The sequence below is a fragment of the Desmodus rotundus genome, chromosome X (assembly GCF_022682495.2).
Source record: "Desmodus rotundus isolate HL8 chromosome X, HLdesRot8A.1, whole genome shotgun sequence".
NCBI classification, from domain to species: Eukaryota; Metazoa; Chordata; class Mammalia; order Chiroptera; family Phyllostomidae; genus Desmodus; species Desmodus rotundus.
In genome coordinates, this window is record NC_071400.1 from 72,991,365 (window position 1) to 73,000,701 (window position 9,337).

Here is a 9,337-nt window from a genome sequence, read left to right on the forward strand (position 1 = left end):
TGCTGACATCCTTTGTCTTAGGGTCTTTATCCTTTTTTTTTTTTTAAGGCAAGAGTTTTAGGGGAGATCTCAGGGGAGGGACTCAACAGAACGTTCATCAGCTTTCCATTTGTACACTTTGACGTCCTGATGCATCAGAATGAGTGTAGGGGAGTTTGGGATCATTCTCTGGTCAGCTTCACTGCTTTACTTTTATCTTGGGTTTGTCTAGCTCTAATTGGGTTTTTGTTATTTATTCCCCTGACTTCATCTGTTCTGCGGTTTGGCTGGCACTAGTGGCAGCAGCTGGGGCTCTGTTATGTATCTCCCTGACTAGGGTGATTTAAGTTACTCACTCTCTGGTTGGGGAGGAGAGGTGTAAACCATTTGCTCCTAAGTGTCCTTGGTTAGGGAAGAAAAGATCTTGTGATTTATTAGCAGGCTGTTAATTGCTCAAAGCCTTGTTTAACTATCTTGTTTCAGTTTCCCTCATGTCACTTGTCAAGGAATTTTCCTATCTTGTTACTATCCTGTGTCACCTTCAGTCACTCGCCTTTCTTCTAATCACTTGTTCAAAATGAGATTCACAGTTCACTTTTAGAAATTCCCACCACTCTGAGGAAGTTTCTAGGGAGCCAGTGGGATGTCACTTCTAAAGTGAAAGATAAGTTGAAACACCTTGTACCACCTACCATCCAGGAAGAGGCACAATGTTTAGTGTCGTTTTGGATTTTAGAGGCAACACACAGCCCACTCCAGCGGACTGCTCTGACCCAATTGCTGAGTAACTTGCAATTGGCCAGATCTGAGGGGACCCAGAGAAGGTGCTAGCTCTGCTGTCAAGGCTTCCATACAAGCCGCTGTGCCTCTTGGGTTGATGGTACTCAAAAAGTGTCTGGCAAATTGGAATCCTGTATGGCACTGCAGGCACGCTCAGTTGAGAGAATCACACAGACACCCAGGGTTTGAGGCAAGGTTGTGCCTTCTGCAGCCAAATATTATCCTAGCTTCCTACCGGATGCCTGATCGTGGAACATCCTCAAACTTTGGTTCACCACGTCCTTTCAGGAACCTTTCCATAGATGGTCACCTTCTGTGACCTAAATTTTCTTGAACTGAACGTGCTTTATTAAACAGGACTCATAGCCATTTTCCTTGCTAAACGGTCCACCAGTACTGACTTTGTCTCCCAACTAGTGGTGTGAGACTGAGGAAGCTGACCAATCTGTTGAAACACGCAAACAACATTACCTTGCAGCGTTGGTTGGAAATAAAGCGTGCAAAGGGCTGAGCACAGGCGACCAAGAACTGGTAGCATTTATTATGGTTAAAATTAGGTTGGTTCCTCAAAAAAAATTAAACATAAAAAATCACCATGTGATCCAGCAATTCCACTTCTGGGTAGATGCCCCAAAGGGTAGGAAGCAGGGGCTCAAACAGAAATGCGCACACCCATGCTCATAGCGGCTTTATTTGCAAAGGGCAGGAGCATCCCAGTGTCCACGGGCGGATGAATGGATAAGCAAAGTGTGCTGCACACACGACAGGATATTATCCAGCCTTAAAAAAAGAAGGAAATTCTGACATGGATGAACCTTGAAGACATTGTGCTGAGTGAAAGGACAAATATTGTAATATTCTACTTGTATCAGGTCCTGAAAGTAGTCAAATTGATAAAGAAGGTATTAATGGTGGTTGCCAGGGGTTGGGGGAGTGGGAATGAGAAGTTAGCGTTTAACGGGTACGGTTTTTCACTTTGGGGTGATAACAAAGTTCTGCAGAAGGACGGTGGTGATGGCTGCACAATGATGCCAATGGACGTCATGCCGCTAAATGGTACACCTAGAATGGTTAAAGTGGTAAGCATTATGTTTTGTATACTTCACCACAAAAAGTATCTAAATAAAATGTAATCAAGATTTTTTTATGGTTCACATCGAAGTTTCGGCACCCACCCCCTCAAAAAAGATTTTTTAAAAAACTAGGTTAACCTTCTAAGAGCAGTGAGTGCATCTTTTACTTCTTTAGCATCAGTCAGTTAAAAATATTCATGAAAGCCTGACAACCGGTTCTAAGATGGAGAACCGGTCCCTCACAAAGGTCATGTTCTAGATGACTCTGCCTGTCTCCACAGCGCCTGGTGAAATGTGTCAGAGAAAAGGCGAGGGCTTGTTGAGTGATGCCCAGCATTTGCATGGGGCTGGGTAACTTTTTGCTGTCACCTCAAGAGCAGGTTTTAGATTTTTCTGGGGGCAAAGTGCTTTTCTGTTTAGCTTTTCTTCATACTTGTGGTAAGCAGCCTTCAAGATGGCTTGCAGTGGTCTCTGCTTCCTGGTATGCGTGCCTTGGTGTAATCCCTCCTGTGCAGTGCAGACTGCACTTAAAGAACAGAATGAGGCAGAAGTGATGATATGCAAGTAATCTGAGACCAGGTCGTAAAAGGCAAAGTTGCTTATCTCTTAATACCTATCTCTCTCTCCCCCTTATCACTCACACCATGGGGAGCCTTGTTCTGAGTAGCCTTATGGAGAGACCACGTGGCAAAAAAAACCAGGCCTTCAGCAAACAGCCGCAAGAATGAGCTTAGAAGCACATCCAGAAAGCCGGGTCAAGACTTGGGAGAGCGCAGCCCTTGCCAACAGCTTGACTGCAGCCTTCCCCACAAGACCCCCTGAGTCAGGGCAACCAGGTTCCTGAGCCTCAGAAACTGTGTGCGATAACTGTTCATGGTTTTGGGGTTTTTTTTTAAAGATTTTATTTATTTTTAGACAGGGGAAGGGAGGGAGAAGGAGAGGGAAATATCAATGTGTGATTGCTTCTCCTGCATCCCCCACTGGGGACCCAGCCTGCAACCCAGGCATGTGTCCTGACTGGGAATCGAACCAGCGACCCTTTGGTTCACACAGGTCAGTGCTCAATCCACTGAGCCACACCAGCCAGGGCTGTTCATGGTTTTAAGCCATTCATTATGGAGTAATTTGTCACACAGCAATATATAACTAATATCTTCCCCAGCACAGTGTAGTCGTTAACTGTTGAGCTCTAGAATTAGACTGGCCTCAAATCTTCATTTAGGCCAGTTTTAAGCTTTGTGACCTTGAACAGGTAACAATATTTCTGAGCCTCAGCTCGTTCAGTTATAAAATGGGAGATACGGCCCTGACTGGGTTGTTCAGTTCATTGGAGTGTCATAGTATACATCAAAAGTTGTGGGTCTGATCTCTGGTCAGGGGGCGTACCGCAGGCAAACGACTGAAGTTTCTCTCTCTCTCTCTCTCTCCATCCCCTTCCTTTCTCTCTAAAAATCAATGGACATATCTTCAGGTGAGGATTAAAAATAATAAAAATTTAAAAAAATAAAATGGGGGATATGACTATTACCTACCTCATAAGTCTGGGAGGATTAAATAAATATAAAGTGCTTAGCAAGGTGCCTGACATATAATTAGTGACACATGTCAACTGCTGCTGTTGTTCACTGTTGTTATTCTGGCTGACGAAAGCAGGGACAGTGTGGCGATTATTTCCAGGAAACACAGGCCAGTAGCACAATGATCATGACCTCCAGAGGAATAAGGGGGAGGTGAGTTTTTGCAGGTGCTCTGGAAACAGGCCCCCAGGGTTTTGCCTCAATGCAGAGCATTGTTGGGCTCTTCTTACTTTTTAGATGGGACCACATTGTTGGGATGGGGTGGAGGGGCTGCAGCGGGGGAAGGCGGCCTGCAGGATGATTCCATGGATGGCAGGCCTCAGGGTCATGCCCATCCTTGGGTGAAGCAGCCACTCTTTTGAGCAACCTTCCTAGGTTTTTTAAAAAAATTATATTTTATTGATTATGCTGTTACAGTTGTCCTGATTTTTCCCCTTTGCCCTCCTCCACCCAGTGTCCCCCACTCCCGCACACAATCCCCACACCATTGTTCATGTCCACGGGTAATGCATGTAAGTTCTTTCGCTACTCCATTTCCTGTACTGCACTTTACCCCCATGGCTATTCTGTAACTACCATTTGTGCTTCTTAATCCCCTCACCTCTTCACCCATTCCCTCATACCCACCTCCCATCTTGGCAACCATGAAAATGCTCTCCATATCCACAGATCTGTCTCTGTTCTTTTTTTAAAAAAGATTTTACTTATTGACCTTTAGAGAGAAAGCAAGGGAGGAAGAGAGGGAAACATCAATGCGTGCCCTGACTGGGGACTGAACCAACAACCTTTTGGTCCATAAACTGGTGCTCAATCCACTGAGCCACGGCAGCCAGGGCTCTTTTCTTCTTGTTTGCTTAGTTTGTTTTTTTAGATCGCACCTTGCTGGGTTTTTTACATCCCTGCTCTGGAAGAACAATTTACACAGGTTGTACTGTGGCTGAAATCAAAGGTGCTGGGATTTCTACTTTTCAATACTCAGTAAATGTTCGCTTTCCTTTTCCCAAAGGAAAAAAAAAACCATTTGATTACTGTTGATTTGTAGGCCTGCAATAAGCTTTTTTCCTTCAGCTGGAGGGTATTATATACTGTGTACACTAAGAGAGAGAAGGATTGGGAAAACACAAGGAGAAAACTTTTACCATAAAAGTAAAATGAATTATTAAGTGAAAGAACCAATCTGATAGGGCTACATACTGTATGATTCCAACTATACGACAGTCTGGAAAAGACAAAACTAGGGAAAAAGTAAAAGGATCACTGGTTGCTGGAGGGAAGGGAGAGGGGGGAATGAGTATGTGGGGCACAGAGGATTTTTAAGGCAGTGAAACTGCTCTGTATGAGACATATCCAAACCCAGAGAATTCACAGCACCGAGAGTGGATCCTGAGATAAACTATGGACTCTGTGTCAATGTAGGTTCATCAATTGTAACAAATGTACCTGTACTGCTCTGGTGAGGGATCTTTTTTTTTTTTTAATTTATTTTTTTATTGTTGTTCTGGTGAAGGATCTTGATAATGGGGAAGGCTGAGCATGTGTAGGGGCAAGGGTGTATGGGAAATCTTTGTACCTTTCTCTCAATTTTGCTGGGAACCTAAAACTGCTCTAAAAAATAAAATCTATTTTTTGAAAGTAACATAAGAAAGCTTTAATTCGAGGGCATATTATTTAGAGCTCCACTGAATACATATAACAGAAGGAGGAGGTTATAGGTCATAGGTGCCTGGTGAACCAGAAAACCAGATTATTTTATGGAAGATAGGAGAATGCTGCACTGGGCCTCAGGGAGCATAAGCAGAGGCAGATTTCCTGTGGCCGGCTCCTCTCTATGCTATCTCTTTATTCTCGCTCTCTCCTCCCCCCTTCTCCCTCCCTCCTCTGCTTCCTCAGGCCGACAGCCTCCCACAGCGCCTCCAGTTACACAGAATGGTCTCTGGCTCTTCATAGACACTGTTTTCCTTTCTCCATTATAATCCTAAATTCCTGGGGAATGGGGCTGGGGGCCCCTTACTTTGAGACGGGGTTTCTCTCCCTGCCCCAGCAACTCTAGCCTTGGTGAGTCGTACAAAGGAAGCTGCCTGGAGCGCATCCCTACAGGGAAGTGGGGTTGGAGAGGGGGAGGGGTTAGGAAGTGCCTAGACCTGGTGGCTTTCAGCTGGGCCTAGTTCTGTGACTTGTGCTAGTCATGCTCCAGGAGCAGTAATTGAGCTCTCTGCGCTTTTCCTTTTGATTCAAGGTTTTCAAGGGCTGTGATTTGGGGCAGGGTATTGGAAAGATTCTTTACCGCTAACCAGCCTTAATTCTCCTTCTTATATAACTAAAGGGCCACCGAGAGCATATTAGGATTTTGCTTGCTTGCTTTTTTCCCCCGTTGCAGCAGTTTACTTATTAATGATTGTGCAAAAAAAAAAAAAAGAAGTAATAAAAGAACCTTGTTTATGTTCTAGTCCGCGTGTTCTGTGTGCTCATTTGCGGCTGCGCAAGCGGCGTGGGGAACCGGGAAGGGGGCTGAATCTAGGGTGTCAGCATCTTCCGCTGCGGCTGCGACGAGCCAATGAAATTCACTCTTCTTTCTTCTTCCCTCCCTTTCCTTTCTCTCCTCTCCCCCGCCTCCCTCTTCAACCCCCCATTCCCCTGCCTTCCTCCCGCCTTCTCCGGTCCCTCCGCCGGTTTTTGGCATTCTTGGAAGGAAAGACGGCTTCCTAAGGGAGGTTTTCAGGCCTGAGACACTCGTATCAGTTATTCCAACCATCTTGAGGGAGGGAGGACAGGATCAACAAGATTGAAACTCGGGCTGTAGATGGCAGAAGTGGGCCATTATCGCAGGGCCCAAGCCGCGTCTCCCTTCCCCCACCCGACTAAGGCCCCCCCCCCCCCCCCGGGGGTCCTCGAAGGCCGCCACCAGCACTCGGTCATCTGCGCGGTGCCCCGGCTTGGATTCGACCGTGCAGGGAGCCTGGGGGTGACGGGGTCCTGGAGAACAGGGGTCCCCAGCCCCCGGGCCTTGGACCAGTACCGGTCCGTGGCCTGTTAGGAACCGGGCCGCCTAAGCTCGCCTGAGCTCCGCCTCCTATCTCGGCACCCTCCACCCCCCGCCCCTCCACTGCAGGAGGTGGGCGGGGAGCGAGTGAAGCTCGCCTGTGCTCCGCTTCCTGCCCCCCAAGCCTGAGCTCCACCTCCTGTCTCCCCCCACCTTCTCCTACCCCGTTCGTGGGAAAACCGGTCCCTGGTACCATGAAGGTCGGGGTCCGCTGCTGGAGAGTGTGACTGAGAGGGGCCGAGGTTCCCCACTTCCCGAAACCCCGGAGTTCAAACCCCGGGACTGTGTGTCCCAGCGCGGTGGGCTTGCTACTTGTTCCCCTCGCAAGGGTAGAGGCGGGAATCTAAGGAAGCCCTTTCGGTGAAAAAAGCTTTCTGGCCTCTCCCTGGATGGCTTGGAACGGCCCTAATTCAGGCTGCCCCGCTGGTTCGGCTCCTCCCAACCCCCTCCCCCACACGGGGAGGCCGAAGCCCAGCAAAGGCTAGGCGGGCGAGTCTGTGCACGGTCGCCACCACAGCCTGTAGCTGGAGGGAGGAGAGAAAGGAGGGCCCAGCGGCCTGCTGGGGAGGCGGGACTTCTCATCCCCCTGCAGCCCGGGCCGGGGGCAGGGGTTCCCGCCCTGTTGGAGCCCTGGCTACGGTCCGCCAAAGCTGCCTTTGGCGAGGATTTTGGATGTTTGTTGAGGCCCGGCTCTTCATCCTTACTCACCCCGTGACACACCCAGAAAATTTATATAATATCTATATAACATTTAAATATGAACTGGAGAATTTTTGGAAAGTCGAAATGGGGCATGGTGGGGAAAAATGTATCTCACTCTGTATATTATGCAATCATGTAAAGAAAAGTAAATATAAACTATTACAAAAGGTATTAAATTTCAAGTACAGTTATGCACCCTCTAAGGCCCTTTCGGTCAGCCAAGGCACCACATTTCACCTAAGATCTTAATGGAGCTAAAAAACTGCTATCACATACTGACATCTAGCGGTCATAAGGTAGAACAACACATTCACGTGTTTGTGGTGATGCTGGCGTAAACAAACCCGCTGTGCTGCCAGTCATATAAAAGTGTACCACACAATTACAGTAGAAGTAGCTATAAGTCTACATGTAAGTGTATAATGTTCGCTGCGTGAAATCGCCTAACGACTCATTTCTCAGAACATAATCCCATCTTTAAGCCGTGCATGACTGTGTGCACATACATTTTTCTAACAAATTCTTACCATCCCTCCTTTTGATTTTTTTACTTTTTACTATGAAAAATGCCATACATGTACAAAAATAGATGAATAGATAATAAATCCCCAGCTTCAACAATTACTAAGGTCGGGCCAATTTTGTTTCATCTCTACCTCCATCCATTTCCCCCTCCTCTTCTTGTTTTTTAATGATAAATTGAGCTTGTGTTCCTTTCAAGCTCAGCGTTTGGGTGGTGGGTCCCCACGTGGTTCAACATGTTTATCAAGAAGTGTTATTTCCGTTCAGGGCCCATATACCCCAGCCATGGCGTGGTGTTAGTCTGCAACGATTGCAAGGTGTTCAGATTCTGTAAAACCAGGTGTCATAAAAATTTTTAAAAGAAGCTCATTTCTTGCAAGGGCAGGTGGACTAAGGCATTCCGTAAAACAACTGGTAAAGGCTTACAGTGAATAATTCATTTGAATTTGAAAAACGTTGAAAGGAACCGGTCAAATACCAGGCAGAGCTGTGCAATAAACCTATTGAGGCTATGACCAGAGAGAGTCGAAGAGATCAAACAGAAATGCCAAGCTAAATTTATAATGAACAGGTTGAAGAAAAATAAAGAACCATGGAAAGTTCAGGACATCAAACAAGTCAAACAAAAACATTTGTCTCATCTTGGCCCTTTTTGCATGCAAAGGAAAGCTGGTGGAAAATAAAATGGCACAGACATTACAGCAGGAAGTGGATAGGGAAGTTGTTTCCGAAAATCTTACTCTGACCATTTCTATGAGCACACTGGAAAATCTCCTTTAGAGGCTAAGAACGTCTAAATTATTGATTTATTTTTGACATGAGCTGACTCAAATGAAAAGGTGAATAAAAATACATCTCTTCTACATTGCTATCTGCAAAACATCAGATATTATGGATGCTACATTGCTTCTCAATGTTAAACCTTCACTGATAGATGTACATATATGTAAATCATAAAACTTCTGTAAACACAGAAGTGAATCGCAGACATAAAATGGTCCTGCCACTTGGTTAATGGCATTAGGCAGCATTTATGTAGTATTTAATGACAAAATTCATGGCCAGTGATATATAAAATAAACCTTTCTTTGCAGGGAAAACAAAAGTGAGCCTGTGTTTTGGTTAGCCTTTGCTGTGTAACGAGTCACCTCAAAGTGTAGTTGCCCAAAACAACAATCATTTATGATTTGTTTCGATTGTGGTGGTTGAGCACTTCCTCTGCAGGTTTTGACTGGACTCACTGAAGAGAGAGAGTCAACTGGGCTGGAAGGTCCAAGGGAGCCTCATTCACATGTCTGGCTGTGGACTAGGACTGCTCAGGCCTCCTCTCCTCCCTGGCTTCTCCTGTTCTGGTAAACTAGAAGGACTTCCTTATATGGCAACCAGAACCTTCCAAGAGGATCAAGGCAAAAAACCTCAAGCTTCCTGACCAAACTGTGAGAGTCCCAAGTCACTTCCACTCTGTTCCATTGGTCAAAGCAGGTCACAAGACCAGCCCAGACTCTGGGGTGGGGGTAGGGAACTGGAGAAACAGACCCTGCCCCCATGAGAGGAATGAAGGGCAGGGACACACTGCAAAGTGAATACCACTAGCATGGCCTTTAACCAATCTACCACAGTTTGCTTTCATCAACATAGCTTTTTAGAGGAGGTTTTATGCTTGC

At 46.2% G+C, this 9,337-nt stretch overlaps 1 pseudogene; it reads left to right on the forward strand.

Annotated features, from left to right (window-relative positions):
* Positions 1-7,909: 7,909 nt before the first annotated feature.
* Positions 7,910-8,453, forward strand: LOC112322421 (probable ribosome biogenesis protein RLP24 pseudogene; annotated as a pseudogene).
* Positions 8,454-9,337: the final 884 nt, after the last annotated feature.